At 45.3% G+C, this 24,872-nt stretch overlaps 7 non-coding genes and 3 pseudogenes across 7 annotated transcripts; all 10 read right to left on the bottom strand.

Annotated features, from left to right (window-relative positions):
- Window positions 1–835: 835 nt before the first annotated feature.
- LOC130311170 (U2 spliceosomal RNA) lies at window positions 836–1,039 on the bottom strand (annotated as a pseudogene).
- Window positions 1,040–6,065: 5,026 nt separating this feature from the next.
- LOC130311204 (U2 spliceosomal RNA) lies at window positions 6,066–6,198 on the bottom strand (annotated as a pseudogene).
- A 2,074-nt stretch (window positions 6,199–8,272) lies between these two features.
- LOC130311121 (U2 spliceosomal RNA) lies at window positions 8,273–8,463 on the bottom strand. The gene has a single exon (XR_008859560.1). It is a non-coding gene; the product is annotated as a U2 spliceosomal RNA (small nuclear RNA).
- Window positions 8,464–10,542: 2,079 nt separating this feature from the next.
- Window positions 10,543–10,733, bottom strand: LOC130311119 (U2 spliceosomal RNA). The gene has a single exon (XR_008859559.1). It is a non-coding gene; the product is annotated as a U2 spliceosomal RNA (small nuclear RNA).
- A 2,084-nt stretch (window positions 10,734–12,817) lies between these two features.
- Window positions 12,818–13,008, bottom strand: LOC130311118 (U2 spliceosomal RNA). Its single transcript, XR_008859558.1, has one exon. It is a non-coding gene; the product is annotated as a U2 spliceosomal RNA (small nuclear RNA).
- A 2,088-nt stretch (window positions 13,009–15,096) lies between these two features.
- On the bottom strand, window positions 15,097–15,287 carry LOC130311117 (U2 spliceosomal RNA). Its single transcript, XR_008859557.1, has one exon. It is a non-coding gene; the product is annotated as a U2 spliceosomal RNA (small nuclear RNA).
- A 2,077-nt stretch (window positions 15,288–17,364) lies between these two features.
- LOC130311116 (U2 spliceosomal RNA) lies at window positions 17,365–17,555 on the bottom strand. The gene has a single exon (XR_008859556.1). It is a non-coding gene; the product is annotated as a U2 spliceosomal RNA (small nuclear RNA).
- Window positions 17,556–19,645: 2,090 nt separating this feature from the next.
- On the bottom strand, window positions 19,646–19,836 carry LOC130311114 (U2 spliceosomal RNA). The gene has a single exon (XR_008859554.1). It is a non-coding gene; the product is annotated as a U2 spliceosomal RNA (small nuclear RNA).
- Window positions 19,837–21,927: 2,091 nt separating this feature from the next.
- Window positions 21,928–22,118, bottom strand: LOC130311150 (U2 spliceosomal RNA). Its single transcript, XR_008859588.1, has one exon. It is a non-coding gene; the product is annotated as a U2 spliceosomal RNA (small nuclear RNA).
- A 2,088-nt stretch (window positions 22,119–24,206) lies between these two features.
- On the bottom strand, window positions 24,207–24,387 carry LOC130311177 (U2 spliceosomal RNA; annotated as a pseudogene).
- Window positions 24,388–24,872: the final 485 nt, after the last annotated feature.

Here is a 24,872-nt window from a genome sequence, read left to right as displayed (position 1 = left end):
GGTGCTGAATACATAAAAAGCGACTGTTCAGCGACAGACAAGTCGCATCGGCTGAAAGTAGGCCAGAATGTCAGTCCATGTTGGAGCAGGTTTAGATACAGTCTAAAGCATAGATCTCAAAGTCTGTGCACAGAATTTAGCAAGGGCCTCGCACCTTCTGATGCATCAGGTAGGTGCACAATAGCATAGCCTAACCCTCTGTACTTTGGTCTATATTGATGCGGGACATAGACAGCCAGCTGATGACCAATCCATTAGTGCAATGGATGGCTGGAAGCATTTGTCTTTGCCTTTGCAATACCACAGAAGCAATGCATGGTCAATGTACAGCAATGACACACCTGTGTGAACAGCCAGGAGACCCCCCCCCCCATGTTATGTTACATAGTTACATAGTTAGTACGGTCGAAAAAAGACATATGTCCATCAAGTTCAACCAGGGAATTAAGGGGTAGGGGTGTGGCGCGATATTGGGGAAGGGATGAGATTTTATATTTCTTCATAAGCATTAATCTTATTTTGTCAATTAGGAACATTCAGCACCCACCCGCTATCAAGGCAGCTGCCTATCATGTCATGCCCTACCTGCACAGGTGTGCTGGCTACTCAAATGATCCAATTAAGGAGGCCATTTAGTCAGCAGCAGCAGAAGTCCTGTGCCTGGACGCTCCAACAGGGGCCAGACACAAGCAGAAGCAGAAGCAGCAGAAGCAGCAGCAGCACCACCTTTTGTTTTTTGGCTGCAGCAGCAGCAAGGCCCACAGGGCTGGCTAGCTGGCTAGCCAGCAAGCAGGTAGCAATGAAAGTAGGAATCTTTCTTTTTAACCCTGTAAGGGGGTGGTGCACTGTACCCGAAGATACTGCCATATCGGGTCAATGCATAGGGCGACGGAAGCAAGCTTCGAAATCGGCCCCCGTTCTCAAAAATCCATTTAATATATGGTCCCCAGATAGGGGACGTATCAGATATTAAACTGATAAGAACAGATTTTTTTTTTAACTTGACTACCCTTACGGGGGCAACTTTATTAAAAATTAAATAATGTTAACAAAGTTGTGCAAATATGTCAATAAATACAGTTACATATAAATAACATATTTACAACATATTAAAACATAAAATGGGCACTTGGTGGCTTTACAAGATAGAATTCCATTCTTTTAAAAACCATTTTCTAGATAAAAGCGGAAATCTCTTCTTGTCTAAAAGATAGTACTGGTACATTTCATAAAAACAGATAGATAAAATGTCCTTCACAGATAAAACCTCATGCTTGAACAATAAAATATTCCTGGCCTTCCACAGAGCTGCCTTCACACAGTTTATGATCTTCCATGCAATAGTCTCTTGAGTCCGTGTTGGGCATTCCAGGCAACCATAAAAAACCACTGCAATATTTAAGTCTTTTAGTCCAGTTATCCTTTTTACCAGAGGGAGTATCTTTGTCCATATTTTCTGCGAGTAAAAACAAGTCCATATTAGATGGTGCACGGTCTCCTCTTGTCGGCATCCCTCCCTCGGGCAGGTTGCAGAGTTGGATAATCCTCTTCGGTGCTGGAATGCCCGGCATGGAAGACACTCGTGTGCGCAGCTCCAGGCCAGGTCCTTCTGTGAATTAAAAAGATAATTAATACTCAACATCTTCCAAATCTGTATACACTTCTGTTCGTTAAAATTTTTGATGGGAGTCACGGTACTGGTTTCTTTTATTTCCTTTAGTAGTTTTTTGCTATTGCACAGATCCTGAACACTTTTACCTTTAAAATTATATAAGTTTAAAATTTTTCCTAAAATCATGTATTGAGGGGGTAAATTCAAAGAATAAGGGCAACTTAAAACTGTAGAAAACCAGCCGTTCCTCCGCATAAAATAACCAGTATTAAAACGAACAAAATAAGACCAGTAGCTATCTTTAAAAACAGTAGTAAAACACATGCTAAAAAACTTTATTAAAAGGAAAGCTTTAAAATCTGGAAAATCCTTACCGCCCCTGGAGTTCGGTTTTATCACAATTTGTCTCTTTAATTTTTCGCTCTTAGAACTCCAAAAGAAAGTAAAACAAGCTTTTGTTATTTTCTTTAGAACCATTTCGGGGGGTGGGAAAACCAGACTTAAATACAATAAAATAGGTAAAAGCACCATTTTTGTAATTAAAACCTTCCCTTCCATTGTAAGTTCTCGCATGTTCCACATACATATTTTCTTATTTATTTTTTGAGCCACCAAGTCCCAGCTATTAAAACCATTATTAGACTCGTCAAAGGAGACACCTAAAATCTGCACCGACTCAGACACAGGGACGGGCACATCATACAAAGGCATTCCGCCTATGTTTAAAATGTTACTTTTGTTAAAATTGACTTTAAAACCGGAGGCACAATTAAAATATTGAATCTGTTTTAGCGTCTTCTGAAGCGATGGGGTGTCCCTGCAAAACACCGCAACATCGTCCATGTACCCCACTACCTTCGCCTCTAGTCCCCCTCCTCCTGGCAGGGGGACTCCATGGATCTGCTTATCCTTTCGTATTGTACATAAAAGAGGCTCTATTGCGCAAATGAAGAGTAGTGGGGACAAGGGACACCCCTGCTTCACTCCGGAATTTAAAATCACGCCCTGTGTCTTAAAACCATTTACTAAAATTTTACTAGTACAGTTATCATAAAAAGCTCTAAGAGACAATAAAAAGCCATCAGGTATACCCATTTTCTCTAAAACCTTAAAAAGATAAAAATGTGACACCCTGTCGAAAGCTTTTTCAAAATCTATGGATAAAACCGCCAGCTTTCCTTTTCTTAATTTGGTGTCGCTAATTACATCCTTTAAAAGGTTTAGGTTCTCCCATAAACTCCTCCCAGGCACCCCACAGACTTGGTTTGTATGAATTATTTTATGGATTACGTTCTTTAAGCGGTTAGCACACAGTTTCGCCATTATTTTATAGTCGCAGTTCAGAAGGGTGATTGGTCTCCAGTTTTTGAGTTCCGACCGGTCTCCCTTTTTGAATAGCAGGGAGACATCACCCTTCTTCCATGAGCCTGGGAGGATTTTAGACTTAAAGACTTCCGTAAAAAGGGAGAACAAATCTTCTTTTAAAATACCATAAAAAGTAACATAAAATTCAATGGGTATACCATCCGGCCCAGGCACTTTACCTGTTTTAAAACTCTTGACGGTCTCTAAAATCTCCTGCTCTGAAATATTCTGCAATAAAAAAGACTGTGAGACAGGATCTAAAAAATTGGTGATCTCCTTTAACGAGTCATTCATAAAACATTCATCAATGTGTTTTACATTAAAAAGATCCGCATAAAACTCTTGCACCTTTTTTAAAATACCCTGTACATCATTCACTCCTTCAATGTTTTCTATTAACCTTCTATTTTCATGTATTTTCTTAAAAAAATACCTGGAGCAGGTCTCGTTTTCCTCAAGATGCTGTATTCGAGACCTAAAGATAATTTCTTTTCCTTTCTGCTCCAGGCACTTAGTTATTTCTTTTTTAAGATCATGTACCTCCTTCTCCACCTCCATCCCATGTGCTCTGAATTTGTACAGGGTTTGCAGACGAGTATTTAGGATATTATAAAATTCACGTTTTTCTTTAGCTTTCCTAACCCCAACACGGATAAAAAATTCTTTTATTTTTAGTTTCATTTTTTCCCACCAGATACTGGTGGGAGTGTTGGGGTCTTTTACTCGTCTGCATTCCTTGTAAAAGGTGATAAAATCTGATAAAACCTGCGGATCTTCTAAAAGGGACACGTTTAACTTCCAGGCATTCCTACCAGATCTCTTTTTAAAATCACTTTTAACTTTAAAATACAATAATTTATGGTCAGAAAAAACATTGGTAAAAAGATCACAGTTAAAAGGCAGTACTTGATAAGAACAAAAAATAAAATCTATCCTGGAGCTACAGCTTGCATTGCTCCAGGTAACACCGTCTTCCTCTGGTACGTTAAAATTACATTTTTTAAAAACATCAGTGAGATTAAAATCTAAAATCAAGTTTTTTAACATAAAAGACGTCTTATCATAGTTCCTACTCACTGCGTTCGAAAAACGGCGTTCTCCCCTTAAAATACAATTAAAATCACCTGATAAAACAAGAGGACTAGAATTGTTAATAAAAAGGGGTAAAATCTCCAACATTTTTATTCTTTCATTCTTATCAGGAGAACCATAAAAATTTAAAAACTGCCATTTAATACCATTAATAAAAGCGTTGACCAATAAAATTCTGCCTGGTAAAATTTCGTTAAAACTCTCAATTAAAACGTTCCCTTTAAAAAGTATGGCGACCCCTGCTGATCTGGACTCATTTGATCCAGACCAGACTGATGGACCGTGCACCCAATCATCTTCATATTCTTTATAATTTAATCTGTGCGGGATGCCACATTCCTGCAGGAAAAGGACGGAAGCAGCAAAAACCGACAAGTAATTAAATAGGGCAACCCTTCTTACTCTGGTGCTCACACTTCTCACGTTCAAGGACAGACCGGACAACTCAGCCATGGGAATGTACAAGAAAACGTCTTACACCTCTGATTCCCCCTCCGAAGCCTCATACCCCCCAAAATCTGACTCAACTGTACGCATAGAGGAAGCAGGAGAGGAGGCACCATCACTCAGCCGACCCCCCTCCTCCATCATGATTGAGGCATAGTTGTTCTCGGGCATCCTGGCAATCAGGGCTCCAGACTCATTGGGTTCTTCCACCTCTTGCCCCTCCATAGGGGTCGGGTGTTCACTTAGTTCCGTCTCTGGTACCTCAGAGACGGTCACCCCTGAAACCTCCTCCTGGCAGGGAGGAGGGGGGGTATCCCCTATGGGGACCTGTGGAGGAACGTCACTTGGGTTCCCTGCATCCGCAGGTACTTCCATCGGCTCCCCCTGGACCGCCTCCGAATAGAGTCTTCTGGAGCCCCTCCGCCTTTTAACCTTCACCTCTCCACCCGGATCATCGCTCTCAGGGGGACCCTGAGCCAGAGGTTGCTGAGGAGCGGATTCGGCCGCCGTCCGCTCCTCTCTTAACCCAGCATGCTCCTGGGGGCCAGTTTTTCCACCACTTGCACGTTTTTTGGCCATCCTCTGCTCTTTAGGGTCCCCTCCTTTTGCCTGAGGGGGGTCTTTCTCCTTCTCCATCTCACTGCTTACCTCTTGTGGGGGGGTAATCACTGGCTCTGCTTGCCTCGGCTGGTGTCCCGGTTGCTGTCCTTGCTGCCTCCAGGGTTGCCACTGCTGCTCCGTCCTATGTCTGTGGGGACAAGAGGAGAAAAGGTGACCGAATTGTTGACAGAAATTGCACCTCCCTCCTCTTGTGCATTTCTCTGTCTCGTGCTGTGTGCTACCACATTTTTTGCATGTACTTTCACAGTTTTCTTTTGTGTGTCCATATCTGTGACACTTCCTGCAGTAGCTTGGCATCCCCGCAAAAAAGAGGTCGCCACACATATTATTTATTTTAAAACGAGCTGGTGGTAGTTGTATTCCCCCTGGCAATCTGTCATCTTTTTTGCATGTAACCTGAAATCTCCACTTAGATGTCCAGATGCCACAGCTGTTCATGATTTTTCCTCTGCACTCAACCTTACTAAAATAGACTTGTAAAAACAACTCAACATCGTGTAGGTTGGCGAAAGGGGAATACATCTTTACTACCACCAGCTTAATATCGTCTAGAACGTGCTCAATAATCCGGACACCCTGAAGCTTTTTGTCTTTACTCGCAGCAGCTCTGGTAACAAAATCTCTGTGGATGCCATTTTGTGTGAACGTCACATCAAAAATTTTACGCTTCGGGTAGTCCTGGATTGCCAATATTTCGCCCTTCTGTATTCCGAAAACTCCTCCGAGCACGTCCTCTACTACGAATTTCAAATCGTCCGCCCTTTTGGTATCATCCGTGAGAATGATTCTCACGGTGTTTTTGATCCTTGCGTATGCCGGCACAGAACCTGGATCCGGATCATCATCCATGGTTCTAACCTCTCTCCACCCGAAGGTCTTGAGAGGCGATCGCTACTCGTTACCCTGGGACTAGGCCCTCTCCCCAATAGCAACAAGTGGGTGAAGCCCAGGCAATAAACCTGGGCGATCCCACAAGGCCGAGGAGAGGGGTACCCGAGTACCTTCCGACCAGATCTCCTGTATTACTACACTTGATCTTAGCCAAAAGGCCGAGAAGCGATAACCGTGAAAGGGGCGGGCCCAACAAGGTCCCCTTCATGGGCACTATCACTGCTTGCTGTCAGGGAGGCTGCCAGACAATTTTCCATGCACACTCTGGGCTGGGGGGCAGTCAACCACCAGTACACACAGCAGAACCTAAACCCATACCATTATTGCTAAGCAGCAAGACAGGGGCCCATTGCACTCCCACGGGGCCTTTTTAAATGCAATCCATAACCCGGATTTGCCAGGAACCCTTCTTACTCCTCCTACTTGCATGTGACACTGGGCTTAGGATCTGCATAGGAAACACACACACAAGCACACACCTACCTTTGTTGCCTGCAGATGCCTCCTTGGCTGTCCCCAAACGGTATCAAACCAACACCCACGGGAAGCTGTAAGCATAGAGGACATGCCTGCACCCCATTGGACTTACCTGTGTGGGTTAAATCCGGGTTATTTGACAACCTATGGCGGTGATGGTTCTGCTCAGGCAGAGCAGTGCTGATGCTCCTCATAAAGCTGTCGCTGCTGTGAAGGTTCTAGGTGACATCACAAATCCCTATGGTTACATACACAACAAAGCTGGGTTGTTGTTGTTTACACTCTGCAAGGCCTGTGGAAGTGAGTGACATCATAGCACTGTAGTTCTGAGGGTTCAAGATGGATGCAACAATCTCCTGTTGCTTCTATGAAGGCCGTAATAGACGACATCACCAAACAGCTCCATAGTCACATACACAGCAAAGGAGAGATGTTGTTTACACCTAGTGATGTCAGTGGTATTGAGTGACATCACAGCACAGTGCTAAGGCTCCTGGGCCTGGACACAGCAGCGGCTGCAATATCTCAACGGAGAATACGTTTATATCTATGTGTGTGTGTGCGCATATATATATATATATATATATATATATATATATATATATATTTCTCCGCCGAAATCACTTTTAAACCCATTTCCACCTTTTTTTCCCTTCTCTTCCTCTTACTTTTTTTTCACGTTTTTTTACGTTTTTCTCCTTTTCGCCTCTTTTCTGGGCGTATTATTCTTCTTTTTCTTCTTTTTTTTCGTCTAATGCATACCCCATCAGTGCAGCAATGCTTATTCAATACCGCCAGCAGATGGAGACACTGGGGGATAATTTTCTAAGGATTTATACTGATTTTTCCTGTCTGAATTTGTCGCACAGAAAGTTGCAGGCCAAATATGTGTGACATTTCTGCGACTTTAGCTTCTAGAGCATTTTTACAACATTATACATAGGTGCTGAATACATAAAAAGCGACTGTTCAGCGACAGACAAGTCGCATCGGCTGAAAGTAGGCCAGAATGTCAGTCCATGTTGGAGCAGGTTTAGATACAGTCTAAAGCATAGATCTCAAAGTCTGTGCACAGAATTTAGCAAGGGCCTCGCACCTTCTGATGCATCAGGTAGGTGCACAATAGCATAGCCTAACCCTCTGTACTTTGGTCTATATTGATGCGGGACATAGACAGCCAGCTGATGACCAATCCATTAGTGCAATGGATGGCTGGAAGCATTTGTCTTTGCCTTTGCAATACCACAGAAGCAATGCATGGTCAATGTACAGCAATGACACACCTGTGTGAACAGCCAGGAGACCCCCCCCCCATGTTATGTTACATAGTTACATAGTTAGTACGGTCGAAAAAAGACATATGTCCATCAAGTTCAACCAGGGAATTAAGGGGTAGGGGTGTGGCGCGATATTGGGGAAGGGATGAGATTTTATATTTCTTCATAAGCATTAATCTTATTTTGTCAATTAGGAACATTCAGCACCCACCCGCTATCAAGGCAGCTGCCTATCATGTCATGCCCTACCTGCACAGGTGTGCTGGCTACTCAAATGATCCAATTAAGGAGGCCATTTAGTCAGCAGCAGCAGAAGTCCTGTGCCTGGACGCTCCAACAGGGGCCAGACACAAGCAGAAGCAGAAGCAGCAGCAGCACCACCTTTTGTTTTTTGGCTGCAGCAGCAGCAAGGCCCACAGGGCTGGCTAGCTGGCTAGCCAGCAAGCAGGTAGCAATGAAAGTAGGAATCTTTCTTTTTAACCCTGTAAGGGGGTGGTGCACTGTACCCGAAGATACTGCCATATCGGGTCAATGCATAGGGCGACGGAAGCAAGCTTCGAAATCGGCCCCCGTTCTCAAAAATCCATTTAATATATGGTCCCCAGATAGGGGACGTATCAGATATTAAACTGATAAGAACAGATACTACACTTGATCTTAGCCAAAAGGCCGAGAAGCGATAACCGTGAAAGGGGCGGGCCCAACAAGGTCCCCTTCATGGGCACTATCACTGCTTGCTGTCAGGGAGGCTGCCAGACAATTTTCCATGCACACTCTGGGCTGGGGGGCAGTCAACCACCAGTACACACAGCAGAACCTAAACCCATACCATTATTGCTAAGCAGCAAGACAGGGGCCCATTGCACTCCCACGGGGCCTTTTTAAATGCAATCCATAACCCGGATTTGCCAGGAACCCTTCTTACTCCTCCTACTTGCATGTGACACTGGGCTTAGGATCTGCATAGGAAACACACACACAAGCACACACCTACCTTTGTTGCCTGCAGATGCCTCCTTGGCTGTCCCCAAACGGTATCAAACCAACACCCACGGGAAGCTGTAAGCATAGAGGACATGCCTGCACCCCATTGGACTTACCTGTGTGGGTTAAATCCGGGTTATTTGACAACCTATGGCGGTGATGGTTCTGCTCAGGCAGAGCAGTGCTGATGCTCCTCATAAAGCTGTCGCTGCTGTGAAGGTTCTAGGTGACATCACAAATCCCTATGGTTACATACACAACAAAGCTGGGTTGTTGTTGTTTACACTCTGCAAGGCCTGTGGAAGTGAGTGACATCATAGCACTGTAGTTCTGAGGGTTCAAGATGGATGCAACAATCTCCTGTTGCTTCTATGAAGGCCGTAATAGACGACATCACCAAACAGCTCCATAGTCACATACACAGCAAAGGAGAGATGTTGTTTACACCTAGTGATGTCAGTGGTATTGAGTGACATCACAGCACAGTGCTAAGGCTCCTGGGCCTGGACACAGCAGCGGCTGCAATATCTCAACGGAGAATACGTTTATATCTATGTGTGTGTGCGCATATATATATATATATATATATATATATATATATATATATTTCTCCGCCGAAATCACTTTTAAACCCATTTCCACCTTTTTTTCCCTTCTCTTCCTCTTACTTTTTTTTCACGTTTTTTTACGTTTTTCTCCTTTTCGCCTCTTTTCTGGGCGTATTATTCTTCTTTTTCTTCTTTTTTTTCGTCTAATGCATACCCCATCAGTGCAGCAATGCTTATTCAATACCGCCAGCAGATGGAGACACTGGGGGATAATTTTCTAAGGATTTATACTGATTTTTCCTGTCTGAATTTGTCGCACAGAAAGTTGCAGGCCAAATATGTGTGACATTTCTGCGACTTTAGCTTCTAGAGCATTTTTACAACATTATACATAGGTGCTGAATACATAAAAAGCGACTGTTCAGCGACAGACAAGTCGCATCGGCTGAAAGTAGGCCAGAATGTCAGTCCATGTTGGAGCAGGTTTAGATACAGTCTAAAGCATAGATCTCAAAGTCTGTGCACAGAATTTAGCAAGGGCCTCGCACCTTCTGATGCATCAGGTAGGTGCACAATAGCATAGCCTAACCCTCTGTACTTTGGTCTATATTGATGCGGGACATAGACAGCCAGCTGATGACCAATCCATTAGTGCAATGGATGGCTGGAAGCATTTGTCTTTGCCTTTGCAATACCACAGAAGCAATGCATGGTCAATGTACAGCAATGACACACCTGTGTGAACAGCCAGGAGACCCCCCCCCCATGTTATGTTACATAGTTACATAGTTAGTACGGTCGAAAAAAGACATATGTCCATCAAGTTCAACCAGGGAATTAAGGGGTAGGGGTGTGGCGCGATATTGGGGAAGGGATGAGATTTTATATTTCTTCATAAGCATTAATCTTATTTTGTCAATTAGGAACATTCAGCACCCACCCGCTATCAAGGCAGCTGCCTATCATGTCATGCCCTACCTGCACAGGTGTGCTGGCTACTCAAATGATCCAATTAAGGAGGCCATTTAGTCAGCAGCAGCAGAAGTCCTGTGCCTGGACGCTCCAACAGGGGCCAGACACAAGCAGAAGCAGAAGCAGCAGAAGCAGCAGCAGCACCACCTTTTGTTTTTTGGCTGCAGCAGCAGCAAGGCCCACAGGGCTGGCTAGCTGGCTAGCCAGCAAGCAGGTAGCAATGAAAGTAGGAATCTTTCTTTTTAACCCTGTAAGGGGGTGGTGCACTGTACCCGAAGATACTGCCATATCGGGTCAATGCATAGGGCGACGGAAGCAAGCTTCGAAATCGGCCCCCGTTCTCAAAAATCCATTTAATATATGGTCCCCAGATAGGGGACGTATCAGATATTAAACTGATAAGAACAGATACTACACTTGATCTTAGCCAAAAGGCCGAGAAGCGATAACCGTGAAAGGGGCGGGCCCAACAAGGTCCCCTTCATGGGCACTATCACTGCTTGCTGTCAGGGAGGCTGCCAGACAATTTTCCATGCACACTCTGGGCTGGGGGGCAGTCAACCACCAGTACACACAGCAGAACCTAAACCCATACCATTATTGCTAAGCAGCAAGACAGGGGCCCATTGCACTCCCACGGGGCCTTTTTAAATGCAATCCATAACCCGGATTTGCCAGGAACCCTTCTTACTCCTCCTACTTGCATGTGACACTGGGCTTAGGATCTGCATAGGAAACACACACACAAGCACACACCTACCTTTGTTGCCTGCAGATGCCTCCTTGGCTGTCCCCAAACGGTATCAAACCAACACCCACGGGAAGCTGTAAGCATAGAGGACATGCCTGCACCCCATTGGACTTACCTGTGTGGGTTAAATCCGGGTTATTTGACAACCTATGGCGGTGATGGTTCTGCTCAGGCAGAGCAGTGCTGATGCTCCTCATAAAGCTGTCGCTGCTGTGAAGGTTCTAGGTGACATCACAAATCCCTATGGTTACATACACAACAAAGCTGGGTTGTTGTTGTTTACACTCTGCAAGGCCTGTGGAAGTGAGTGACATCATAGCACTGTAGTTCTGAGGGTTCAAGATGGATGCAACAATCTCCTGTTGCTTCTATGAAGGCCGTAATAGACGACATCACCAAACAGCTCCATAGTCACATACACAGCAAAGGAGAGATGTTGTTTACACCTAGTGATGTCAGTGGTATTGAGTGACATCACAGCACAGTGCTAAGGCTCCTGGGCCTGGACACAGCAGCGGCTGCAATATCTCAACGGAGAATACGTTTATATCTATGTGTGTGTGTGCGCATATATATATATATATATATATATATATATATATATATATTTCTCCGCCGAAATCACTTTTAAACCCATTTCCACCTTTTTTTCCCTTCTCTTCCTCTTACTTTTTTTTCACGTTTTTTTACGTTTTTCTCCTTTTCGCCTCTTTTCTGGGCGTATTATTCTTCTTTTTCTTCTTTTTTTTCGTCTAATGCATACCCCATCAGTGCAGCAATGCTTATTCAATACCGCCAGCAGATGGAGACACTGGGGGATAATTTTCTAAGGATTTATACTGATTTTTCCTGTCTGAATTTGTCGCACAGAAAGTTGCAGGCCAAATATGTGTGACATTTCTGCGACTTTAGCTTCTAGAGCATTTTTACAATATTATACATAGGTGCTGAATACATAAAAAGCGACTGTTCAGCGACAGACAAGTCGCATCGGCTGAAAGTAGGCCAGAATGTCAGTCCATGTTGGAGCAGGTTTAGATACAGTCTAAAGCATAGATCTCAAAGTCTGTGCACAGAATTTAGCAAGGGCCTCGCACCTTCTGATGCATCAGGTAGGTGCACAATAGCATAGCCTAACCCTCTGTACTTTGGTCTATATTGATGCGGGACATAGACAGCCAGCTGATGACCAATCCATTAGTGCAATGGATGGCTGGAAGCATTTGTCTTTGCCTTTGCAATACCACAGAAGCAATGCATGGTCAATGTACAGCAATGACACACCTGTGTGAACAGCCAGGAGACCCCCCCCCCCCCATGTTATGTTACATAGTTACATAGTTAGTACGGTCGAAAAAAGACATATGTCCATCAAGTTCAACCAGGGAATTAAGGGGTAGGGGTGTGGCGCGATATTGGGGAAGGGATGAGATTTTATATTTCTTCATAAGCATTAATCTTATTTTGTCAATTAGGAACATTCAGCACCCACCCGCTATCAAGGCAGCTGCCTATCATGTCATGCCCTACCTGCACAGGTGTGCTGGCTACTCAAATGATCCAATTAAGGAGGCCATTTAGTCAGCAGCAGCAGAAGTCCTGTGCCTGGACGCTCCAACAGGGGCCAGACACAAGCAGAAGCAGAAGCAGCAGAAGCAGCAGCAGCACCACCTTTTGTTTTTTGGCTGCAGCAGCAGCAAGGCCCACAGGGCTGGCTAGCTGGCTAGCCAGCAAGCAGGTAGCAATGAAAGTAGGAATCTTTCTTTTTAACCCTGTAAGGGGGTGGTGCACTGTACCCGAAGATACTGCCATATCGGGTCAATGCATAGGGCGACGGAAGCAAGCTTCGAAATCGGCCCCCGTTCTCAAAAATCCATTTAATATATGGTCCCCAGATAGGGGACGTATCAGATATTAAACTGATAAGAACAGATACTACACTTGATCTTAGCCAAAAGGCCGAGAAGCGATAACCGTGAAAGGGGCGGGCCCAACAAGGTCCCCTTCATGGGCACTATCACTGCTTGCTGTCAGGGAGGCTGCCAGACAATTTTCCATGCACACTCTGGGCTGGGGGGCAGTCAACCACCAGTACACACAGCAGAACCTAAACCCATACCATTATTGCTAAGCAGCAAGACAGGGGCCCATTGCACTCCCACGGGGCCTTTTTAAATGCAATCCATAACCCGGATTTGCCAGGAACCCTTCTTACTCCTCCTACTTGCATGTGACACTGGGCTTAGGATCTGCATAGGAAACACACACACAAGCACACACCTACCTTTGTTGCCTGCAGATGCCTCCTTGGCTGTCCCCAAACGGTATCAAACCAACACCCACGGGAAGCTGTAAGCATAGAGGACATGCCTGCACCCCATTGGACTTACCTGTGTGGGTTAAATCCGGGTTATTTGACAACCTATGGCGGTGATGGTTCTGCTCAGGCAGAGCAGTGCTGATGCTCCTCATAAAGCTGTCGCTGCTGTGAAGGTTCTAGGTGACATCACAAATCCCTATGGTTACATACACAACAAAGCTGGGTTGTTGTTGTTTACACTCTGCAAGGCCTGTGGAAGTGAGTGACATCATAGCTCTGTAGTTCTGAGGGTTCAAGATGGATGCAACAATCTCCTGTTGCTTCTATGAAGGCCGTAATAGACGACATCACCAAACAGCTCCATAGTCACATACACAGCAAAGGAGAGATGTTGTTTACACCTAGTGATGTCAGTGGTATTGAGTGACATCACAGCACAGTGCTAAGGCTCCTGGGCCTGGACACAGCAGCGGCTGCAATATCTCAACGGAGAATACGTTTATATCTATGTGTGTGTGTGCGCATATATATATATATATATATATATATATATATATATATATATATTTCTCCGCCGAAATCACTTTTAAACCCATTTCCACCTTTTTTTCCCTTCTCTTCCTCTTACTTTTTTTTCACGTTTTTTTACGTTTTTCTCCTTTTCGCCTCTTTTCTGGGCGTATTATTCTTCTTTTTCTTCTTTTTTTTCGTCTAATGCATACCCCATCAGTGCAGCAATGCTTATTCAATACCGCCAGCAGATGGAGACACTGGGGGATAATTTTCTAAGGATTTATACTGATTTTTCCTGTCTGAATTTGTCGCACAGAAAGTTGCAGGCCAAATATGTGTGACATTTCTGCGACTTTAGCTTCTAGAGCATTTTTACAACATTATACATAGGTGCTGAATACATAAAAAGCGACTGTTCAGCGACAGACAAGTCGCATCGGCTGAAAGTAGGCCAGAATGTCAGTCCATGTTGCAGCAGGTTTAGATACAGTCTAAAGCATAGATCTCAAAGTCTGTGCACAGAATTTAGCAAGGGCCTCGCACCTTCTGATGCATCAGGTAGGTGCACAATAGCATAGCCTAACCCTCTGTACTTTGGTCTATATTGATGCGGGACATAGACAGCCAGCTGATGACCAATCCATTAGTGCAATGGATGGCTGGAAGCATTTGTCTTTGCCTTTGCAATACCACAGAAGCAATGCATGGTCAATGTACAGCAATGACACACCTGTGTGAACAGCCAGGAGACCCCCCCCCCCCCATGTTATGTTACATAGTTACATAGTTAGTACGGTCGAAAAAAGACATATGTCCATCAAGTTCAACCAGGGAATTAAGGGGTAGGGGTGTGGCGCGATATTGGGGAAGGGATGAGATTTTATATTTCTTCATAAGCATTAATCTTATTTTGTCAATTAGGAACATTCAGCACCCACCCGCTATCAAGGCAGCTGCCTATCATGTCATGCCCTACCTGCACAGGTGTGCTGGCTACTCAAATGATCCAATTAAGGAGGCCATTTAGTCAGCAGCAGCAGAAGTCCTGTGCCTGGACGCTCCAACAGGGGCCAGACACAAGCAGAAGCAGAAGCAGCAGAAGCAGCAGCAGCACCACCTTTTGTTTTTTGGCTGCAGCAGCAGCAAGGCCCACAGGGCTGGCTAGCTGGCTAGCCAGCAAGCAGGTAGCAATGAAAGTAGGAATCTTTCTTTTTAACCCTGTAAGGGGGTGGTGCACTGTACCCGAAGATACTGCCATATCGGGTCAATGCATAGGGCGACGGAAGCAAGCTTCGAAATCGGCCCCCGTTCTCAAAAATCCATTTAATATATGGTCCCCAGATAGGGGACGTATCAGATATTAAACTGATAAGAACAGATACTACACTTGATCTTAGCCAAAAGGCCGAGAAGCGATAACCGTGAAAGGGGCGGGCCCAACAAGGTCCCCTTCATGGGCACTATCACTGCTTGCTGTCAGGGAGGCTGCCAGACAATTTTCCATGCACACTCTGGGCTGGGGGGCAGTCAACCACCAGTACACACAGCAGAACCTAAACCCATACCATTATTGCTAAGCAGCAAGACAGGGGCCCATTGCACTCCCACGGGGCCTTTTTAAATGCAATCCATAACCCGGATTTGCCAGGAACCCTTCTTACTCCTCCTACTTGCATGTGACACTTGGCTTAGGATCTGCATAGGAAACACACACACAAGCACACACCTACCTTTGTTGCCTGCAGATGCCTCCTTGGCTGTCCCCAAACGGTATCAAACCAACACCCACGGGAAGCTGTAAGCATAGAGGACATGCCTGCACCCCATTGGACTTACCTGTGTGGGTTAAATCCGGGTTATTTGACAACCTATGGCGGTGATGGTTCTGCTCAGGCAGAGCAGTGCTGATGCTCCTCATAAAGCTGTCGCTGCTGTGAAGGTTCTAGGTGACATCACAAATCCCTATGGTTACATACACAACAAAGCTGGGTTGTTGTTGTTTACACTCTGCAAGGCCTGTGGAAGTGAGTGACATCATAGCACTGTAGTTCTGAGGGTTCAAGATGGATGCAACAATCTCCTGTTGCTTCTATGAAGGCCGTAATAGACGACATCACCAAACAGCTCCATAGTCACATACACAGCAAAGGAGAGATGTTGTTTACACCTAGTGATGTCAGTGGTATTGAGTGACATCACAGCACAGTGCTAAGGCTCCTGGGCCTGGACACAGCAGCGGCTGCAATATCTCAACGGAGAATACGTTTATATCTATGTGTGTGTGCGCATATATATATATATATATATATATATATATATATATATTTCTCCGCCGAAATCACTTTTAAACCCATTTCCACCTTTTTTTCCCTTCTCTTCCTCTTACTTTTTTTTCACGTTTTTTTACGTTTTTCTCCTTTTCGCCTCTTTTCTGGGCGTATTATTCTTCTTTTTCTTCTTTTTTTTCGTCTAATGCATACCCCATCAGTGCAGCAATGCTTATTCAATACCGCCAGCAGATGGAGACACTGGGGGATAATTTTCTAAGGATTTATACTGATTTTTCCTGTCTGAATTTGTCGCACAGAAAGTTGCAGGCCAAATATGTGTGACATTTCTGCGACTTTAGCTTCTAGAGCATTTTTACAACATTATACATAGGTGCTGAATACATAAAAAGCGACTGTTCAGCGACAGACAAGTCGCATCGGCTGAAAGTAGGCCAGAATGTCAGTCCATGTTGGAGCAGGTTTAGATACAGTCTAAAGCATAGATCTCAAAGTCTGTGCACAGAATTTAGCAAGGGCCTCGCACCTTCTGATGCATCAGGTAGGTGCACAATAGCATAGCCTAACCCTCTGTACTTTGGTCTATATTGATGCGGGACATAGACAGCCAGCTGATGACCAATCCATTAGTGCAATGGATGGCTGGAAGCATTTGTCTTTGCCTTTGCAATACCACAGAAGCAATGCATGGTCAATGTACAGCAATGACACACCTGTGTGAACAGCCAGGAGACCCCCCCCCCATGTTATGTTACATAGTTACATAGTTAGTACGGTCGAAAAAAGACATATGTCCATCAAGTTCAACCAGGGAATTAAGGGGTAGGGGTGTGGCGCGATATTGGGGAAGGGATGAGATTTTATATTTCTTCATAAGCATTAATCTTATTTTGTCAATTAGGAACATTCAGCACCCACCCGCTATCAAGGCAGCTGCCTATCATGTCATGCCCTACCTGCACAGGTGTGCTGGCTACTCAAATGATCCAATTAAGGAGGCCATTTAGTCAGCAGCAGCAGAAGTCCTGTGCCTGGACGCTCCAACAGGGGCCAGACACAAGCAGAAGCAGAAGCAGCAGAAGCAGCAGCAGCACCACCTTTTGTTTTTTGGCTGCAGCAGCAGCAAGGCCCACAGGGCTGGCTAGCTGGCTAGCCAGCAAGCAGGTAGCAATGAAAGTAGGAATCTTTCTTTTTAACCCTGTAAGGGGGTGGTGCACTGTACCCGAAGATACTGCCATATCGGGTCAATGCATAGGGCGACGGAAGCAAGCTTCGAAATCGGCCCCCGTTCTCAAAAATCCATTTAATATATGGTCCCCAGATAGGGGACGTATCAGATATTAAACTGATAAGAACAGATACTACACTTGATCTTAGCCAAAAGGCCGAGAAGCGATAACCGTGAAAGGGGCGGGCCCAACAAGGTCCCCTTCATGGGCACTATCACTGCTTGCTGTCAGGGAGGCTGCCAGACAATTTTCCATGCACACTCTGGGCTGGGGGGCAGTCAACCACCAGTACACACAGCAGAACCTAAACCCATACCATTATTGCTAAGCAGCAAGACAGGGGCCCATTGCACTCCCACGGGGCCTTTTTAAATGCAATCCATAACCCGGATTTGCCAGGAACCCTTCTTACTCCTCCTACTTGCATGTGACACTGGGCTTAGGATCTGCATAGGAAACACACACACAAGCACACACCTACCTTTGTTGCCTGCAGATGCCTCCTTGGCTGTCCCCAAACGGTATCAAACCAACACCCACGGGAAGCTGTAAGCATAGAGGACATGCCTGCACCCCATTGGACTTACCTGTGTGGGTTAAATCCGGGTTATTTGACAACCTATGGCGGTGATGGTTCTGCTCAGGCAGAGCAGTGCTGATGCTCCTCATAAAGCTGTCGCTGCTGTGAAGGTTCTAGGTGACATCACAAATCCCTATGGTTACATACACAACAAAGCTGGGTTGTTGTTGTTTACACTCTGCAAGGCCTGTGGAAGTGAGTGACATCATAGCACTGTAGTTCTGAGGGTTCAAGATGGATGCAACAATCTCCTGTTGCTTCTATGAAGGCCGTAATAGACGACATCACCAAACAGCTCCATAGTCACATACACAGCAAAGGAGAGATGTTGTTTACACCTAGTGATGTCAGTGGTATTGAGTGACATCACAGCACAGTGCTAAGGCTCCTGGGCCTGGACACAGCAGCGGCTGCAATATCTCAACGGAGAATACGTTTATATCTATGTGTGTGTGTGCGCATATATATATATATATATATATATATATATATATATATATATATATTTCTCCGCCGAAATCACTTTTAAACCCATTTCCACCTTTTTTTCCCTTCTCTTCCTCTTACTTTTTTTTCACGTTTTTTTACGTTTTTCTCCTTTTCGCCTCTTTTCTGGGCGTATTATTCTTCTTTTTCTTCTTTTTTTTCGTCTAATGCATACCCCATCAGTGCAGCAATGCTTATTCAATACCGCCAGCAGATGGAGACACTGGGGGATAATTTTCTAAGGATTTATACTGATTTTTCCTGTCTGAATTTGTCGCACAGAAAGTTGCAGGCCAAATATGTGTGACATTTCTGCGACTTTAGCTTCTAGAGCATTTTTACAATATTATACATAGGTGCTGAATACATAAAAAGCGACTGTTCAGCGACAGACAAGTCGCATCGGCTGAAAGTAGGCCAGAATGTCAGTCCATGTTGGAGCAGGTTTAGATACAGTCTAAAGCATAGATCTCAAAGTCTGTGCACAGAATTTAGCAAGGGCCTCGCACCTTCTGATGCATCAGGTAGGTGCACAATAGCATAGCCTAACCCTCTGTACTTTGGTCTATATTGATGCGGGACATAGACAGCCAGCTGATGACCAATCCATTAGTGCAATGGATGGCTGGAAGCATTTGTCTTTGCCTTTGCAATACCACAGAAGCAATGCATGGTCAATGTACAGCAATGACACACCTGTGTGAACAGCCAGGAGACCCCCCCCCCCCCATGTTATGTTACATAGTTACATAGTTAGTACGGTCGAAAAAAGACATATGTCCATCAAGTTCAACCAGGGAATTAAGGGGTAGGGGTGTGGCGCGATATTGGGGAAGGGATGAGATTTTATATTTCTTCATAAGCATTAATCTTATTTTGTCAATTAGGAACATTCAGCACCCACCCGCTATCAAGGCAGCTGCCTATCATGTCATGCCCTACCTGCACAGGTGTGCTGGCTACTCAAATGATCCAATTAAGGAGGCCATTTAGTCAGCAGCAGCAGAAGTCCTGTGCCTGGACGCTCCAACAGGGGCCAGACACAAGCAGAAGCAGAAGCAGCAGAAGCAGCAGCAGCACCACCTTTTGTTTTTTGGCTGCAGCAGCAGCAAGGCCCACAGGGCTGGCTAGCTGGCTAGCCAGCAAGCAGGTAGCAATGAAAGTAGGAATCTTTCTTTTTAACCCTGTAAGGGGGTGGTGCACTGTACCCGAAGATACTGCCATATCGGGTCAATGCATAGGGCGACGGAAGCAAGCTTCGAAATCGGCCCCCGTTCTCAAAAATCCATTTAATATATGGTCCCCAGATAGGGGACGTATCAGATATTAAACTGATAAGAACAGATACTACACTTGATCTTAGCCAAAAGGCCGAGAAGCGATAACCGTGAAAGGGGCGGGCCCAACAAGGTCCCCTTCATGGGCACTATCACTGCTTGCTGTCAGGGAGGCTGCCAGACAATTTTCCATGCACACTCTGGGCTGGGGGGCAGTCAACCACCAGTACACACAGCAGAACCTAAACCCATACCATTATTGCTAAGCAGCAAGACAGGGGCCCATTGCACTCCCACGGGGCCTTTTTAAATGCAATCCATAACCCGGATTTGCCAGGAACCCTTCTTACTCCTCCTACTTGCATGTGACACTGGGCTTAGGATCTGCATAGGAAACACACACACAAGCACACACCTACCTTTGTTGCCTGCAGATGCCTCCTTGGCTGTCCCCAAACGGTATCAAACCAACACCCACGGGAAGCTGTAAGCATAGAGGACATGCCTGCACCCCATTGGACTTACCTGTGTGGGTTAAATCCGGGTTATTTGACAACCTATGGCGGTGATGGTTCTGCTCAGGCAGAGCAGTGCTGATGCTCCTCATAAAGCTGTCGCTGCTGTGAAGGTTCTAGGTGACATCACAAATCCCTATGGTTACATACACAACAAAGCTGGGTTGTTGTTGTTTACACTCTGCAAGGCCTGTGGAAGTGAGTGACATCATAGCTCTGTAGTTCTGAGGGTTCAAGATGGATGCAACAATCTCCTGTTGCTTCTATGAAGGCCGTAATAGACGACATCACCAAACAGCTCCATAGTCACATACACAGCAAAGGAGAGATGTTGTTTACACCTAGTGATGTCAGTGGTATTGAGTGACATCACAGCACAGTGCTAAGGCTCCTGGGCCTGGACACAGCAGCGGCTGCAATATCTCAACGGAGAATACGTTTATATCTATGTGTGTGTGTGCGCATATATATATATATATATATATATATATATATATATATATATATATATTTCTCCGCCGAAATCACTTTTAAACCCATTTCCACCTTTTTTTCCCTTCTCTTCCTCTTACTTTTTTTTCACGTTTTTTTACGTTTTTCTCCTTTTCGCCTCTTTTCTGGGCGTATTATTCTTCTTTTTCTTCTTTTTTTTCGTCTAATGCATACCCCATCAGTGCAGCAATGCTTATTCAATACCGCCAGCAGATGGAGACACTGGGGGATAATTTTCTAAGGATTTATACTGATTTTTCCTGTCTGAATTTGTCGCACAGAAAGTTGCAGGCCAAATATGTGTGACATTTCTGCGACTTTAGCTTCTAGAGCATTTTTACAACATTATACATAGGTGCTGAATACATAAAAAGCGACTGTTCAGCGACAGACAAGTCGCATCGGCTGAAAGTAGGCCAGAATGTCAGTCCATGTTGCAGCAGGTTTAGATACAGTCTAAAGCATAGATCTCAAAGTCTGTGCACAGAATTTAGCAAGGGCCTCGCACCTTCTGATGCATCAGGTAGGTGCACAATAGCATAGCCTAACCCTCTGTACTTTGGTCTATATTGATGCGGGACATAGACAGCCAGCTGATGACCAATCCATTAGTGCAATGGATGGCTGGAAGCATTTGTCTTTGCCTTTGCAATACCACAGAAGCAATGCATGGTCAATGTACAGCAATGACACACCTGTGTGAACAGCCAGGAGACCCCCCCCCCCCATGTTATGTTACATAGTTACATAGTTAGTACGGTCGAAAAAAGACATATGTCCATCAAGTTCAACCAGGGAATTAAGGGGTAGGGGTGTGGCGCGATATTGGGGAAGGGATGAGATTTTATATTTCTTCATAAGCATTAATCTTATTTTGTCAATTAGGAACATTCAGCACCCACCCGCTATCAAGGCAGCTGCCTATCATGTCATGCCCTACCTGCACAGGTGTGCTGGCTACTCAAATGATCCAATTAAGGAGGCCATTTAGTCAGCAGCAGCAGAAGTCCTGTGCCTGGACGCTCCAACAGGGGCCAGACACAAGCAGAAGCAGAAGCAGCAGAAGCAGCAGCAGCACCACCTTTTGTTTTTTGGCTGCAGCAGCAGCAAGGCCCACAGGGCTGGCTAGCTGGCTAGCCAGCAAGCAGGTAGCAATGAAAGTAGGAATCTTTCTTTTTAACCCTGTAAGGGGGTGGTGCACTGTACCCGAAGATACTGCCATATCGGGTCAATGCATAGGGCGACGGAAGCAAGCTTCGAAATCGGCCCCCGTTCTCAAAAATCCATTTAATATATGGTCCCCAGATAGGGGACGTATCAGATATTAAACTGATAAGAACAGGTACTACACTTGATCTTAGCCAAAAGGCCGAGAAGCGATAACCGTGAAAGGGGCGGGCCCAACAAGGTCCCCTTCATGGGCACTATCACTGCTTGCTGTCAGGGAGGCTGCCAGACAATTTTCCATGCACACTCTGGGCTGGGGGGCAGTCAACCACCAGTACACACAGCAGAACCTAAACCCATACCATTATTGCTAAGCAGCAAGACAGGGGCCCATTGCACTCCCACGGGGCCTTTTTAAATGCAATCCATAACCCGGATTTGCCAGGAACCCTTCTTACTCCTCCTACTTGCATGTGACACTTGGCTTAGGATCTGCATAGGAAACACACACACAAGCACACACCTACCTTTGTTGCCTGCAGATGCCTCCTTGGCTGTCCCCAAACGGTATCAAACCAACACCCACGGGAAGCTGTAAGCATAGAGGACATGCCTGCACCCCATTGGACTTACCTGTGTGGGTTAAATCCGGGTTATTTGACAACCTATGGCGGTGATGGTTCTGCTCAGGCAGAGCAGTGCTGATGCTCCTCATAAAGCTGTCGCTGCTGTGAAGGTTCTAGGTGACATCACAAATCCCTATGGTTACATACACAACAAAGCTGGGTTGTTGTTGTTTACACTCTGCAAGGCCTGTGGAAGTGAGTGACATCATAGCACTGTAGTTCTGAGGGTTCAAGATGGATGCAACAATCTCCTGTTGCTTCTATGAAGGCCGTAATAGACGACATCACCAAACAGCTCCATAGTCACATACACAGCAAAGGAGAGATGTTGTTTACACCTAGTGATGTCAGTGGTATTGAGTGACATCACAGCACAGTGCTAAGGCTCCTGGGCCTGGACACAGCAGCGGCTGCAATATCTCAACGGAGAATACGTTTATATCTATGTGTGTGTGTGCGCATATATATATATATATATATATATATATATATATATATATATATATATTTCTCCGCCGAAATCACTTTTAAACCCATTTCCACCTTTTTTTCCCTTCTCTTCCTCTTACTTTTTTTTCACGTTTTTTTACGTTTTTCTCCTTTTCGCCTCTTTTCTGGGCGTATTATTCTTCTTTTTCTTCTTTTTTTTCGTCTAATGCATACCCCATCAGTGCAGCAATGCTTATTCAATACCGCCAGCAGATGGAGACACTGGGGGATAATTTTCTAAGGATTTATACTGATTTTTCCTGTCTGAATTTGTCGCACAGAAAGTTGCAGGCCAAATATGTGTGACATTTCTGCGACTTTAGCTTCTAGAGCATTTTTACAACATTATACATAGGTGCTGAATACATAAAAAGCGACTGTTCAGCGACAGACAAGTCGCATCGGCTGAAAGTAGGCCAGAATGTCAGTCCATGTTGGAGCAGGTTTAGATACAGTCTAAAGCATAGATCTCAAAGTCTGTGCACAGAATTTAGCAAGGGCCTCGCACCTTCTGATGCATCAGGTAGGTGCACAATAGCATAGCCTAACCCTCTGTACTTTGGTCTATATTGATGCGGGACATAGACAGCCAGCTGATGACCAATCCATTAGTGCAATGGATGGCTGGAAGCATTTGTCTTTGCCTTTGCAATACCACAGAAGCAATGCATGGTCAATGTACAGCAATGACACACCTGTGTGAACAGCCAGGAGACCCCCCCCCATGTTATGTTACATAGTTACATAGTTAGTACGGTCGAAAAAAGACATATGTCCATCAAGTTCAACCAGGGAATTAAGGGGTAGGGGTGTGGCGCGATATTGGGGAAGGGATGAGATTTTATATTTCTTCATAAGCATTAATCTTATTTTGTCAATTAGGAACATTCAGCACCCACCCGCTATCAAGGCAGCTGCCTATCATGTCATGCCCTACCTGCACAGGTGTGCTGGCTACTCAAATGATCCAATTAAGGAGGCCATTTAGTCAGCAGCAGCAGAAGTCCTGTGCCTGGACGCTCCAACAGGGGCCAGACACAAGCAGAAGCAGAAGCAGCAGAAGCAGCAGCAGCACCACCTTTTGTTTTTTGGCTGCAGCAGCAGCAAGGCCCACAGGGCTGGCTAGCTGGCTAGCCAGCAAGCAGGTAGCAATGAAAGTAGGAATCTTTCTTTTTAACCCTGTAAGGGGGTGGTGCACTGTACCCGAAGATACTGCCATATCGGGTCAATGCATAGGGCGACGGAAGCAAGCTTCGAAATCGGCCCCCGTTCTCAAAAATCCATTTAATATATGGTCCCCAGATAGGGGACGTATCAGATATTAAACTGATAAGAACAGATTTTTTTTTTTTTTTTTTTAAAGCCGAGGAACGTGCTTTCGATTCACCCAAAGTGCAAGAAAAAGTGCAAACGTGTTACACTAAAAAAACGTGCACAAAGGATGCGGTCTATCGCAAGCCCTTCTCCGATAGGAGAGAGGCCCCCCCAACAAACCTTACCCTTCGCCTCCGGACCAAAAGGTACCTGCGAGGTTCCAGGTTCAATGTCCCTTTTCGCCGAAGCTACTAGGGGACCACAAATGCTCCCGGCATCCCCCTTGGCGTTCGCCAAGGTATCTGCCCGCAGAGCCGATTACGGTAGGTACCCTGCCAAAGCAGGAGTACCCGGGGTGTTTGCAGGGAGGTGCGGAACCTAATGGCCACACACACCTCCCCTAGACCGCCAGGAGGGACACCCAGAAGGGCTACCGCATCCTGACAAATCCTGTGAACACACAACACGCAAAAAGTGACACAGTGAGACAAAAAAGAAATAAATAAGTGAATGTGTGCAGATATACTGCCCGGACATCC

This window comes from Hyla sarda, unplaced genomic scaffold, assembly GCF_029499605.1.
Source record: "Hyla sarda isolate aHylSar1 unplaced genomic scaffold, aHylSar1.hap1 scaffold_162, whole genome shotgun sequence".
Taxonomy (NCBI): domain Eukaryota; kingdom Metazoa; phylum Chordata; class Amphibia; order Anura; family Hylidae; genus Hyla; species Hyla sarda.
The sequence above is the reverse complement of the archived record's forward strand: the minus strand, read 5'-3'. Positions and strand labels throughout refer to the sequence as shown.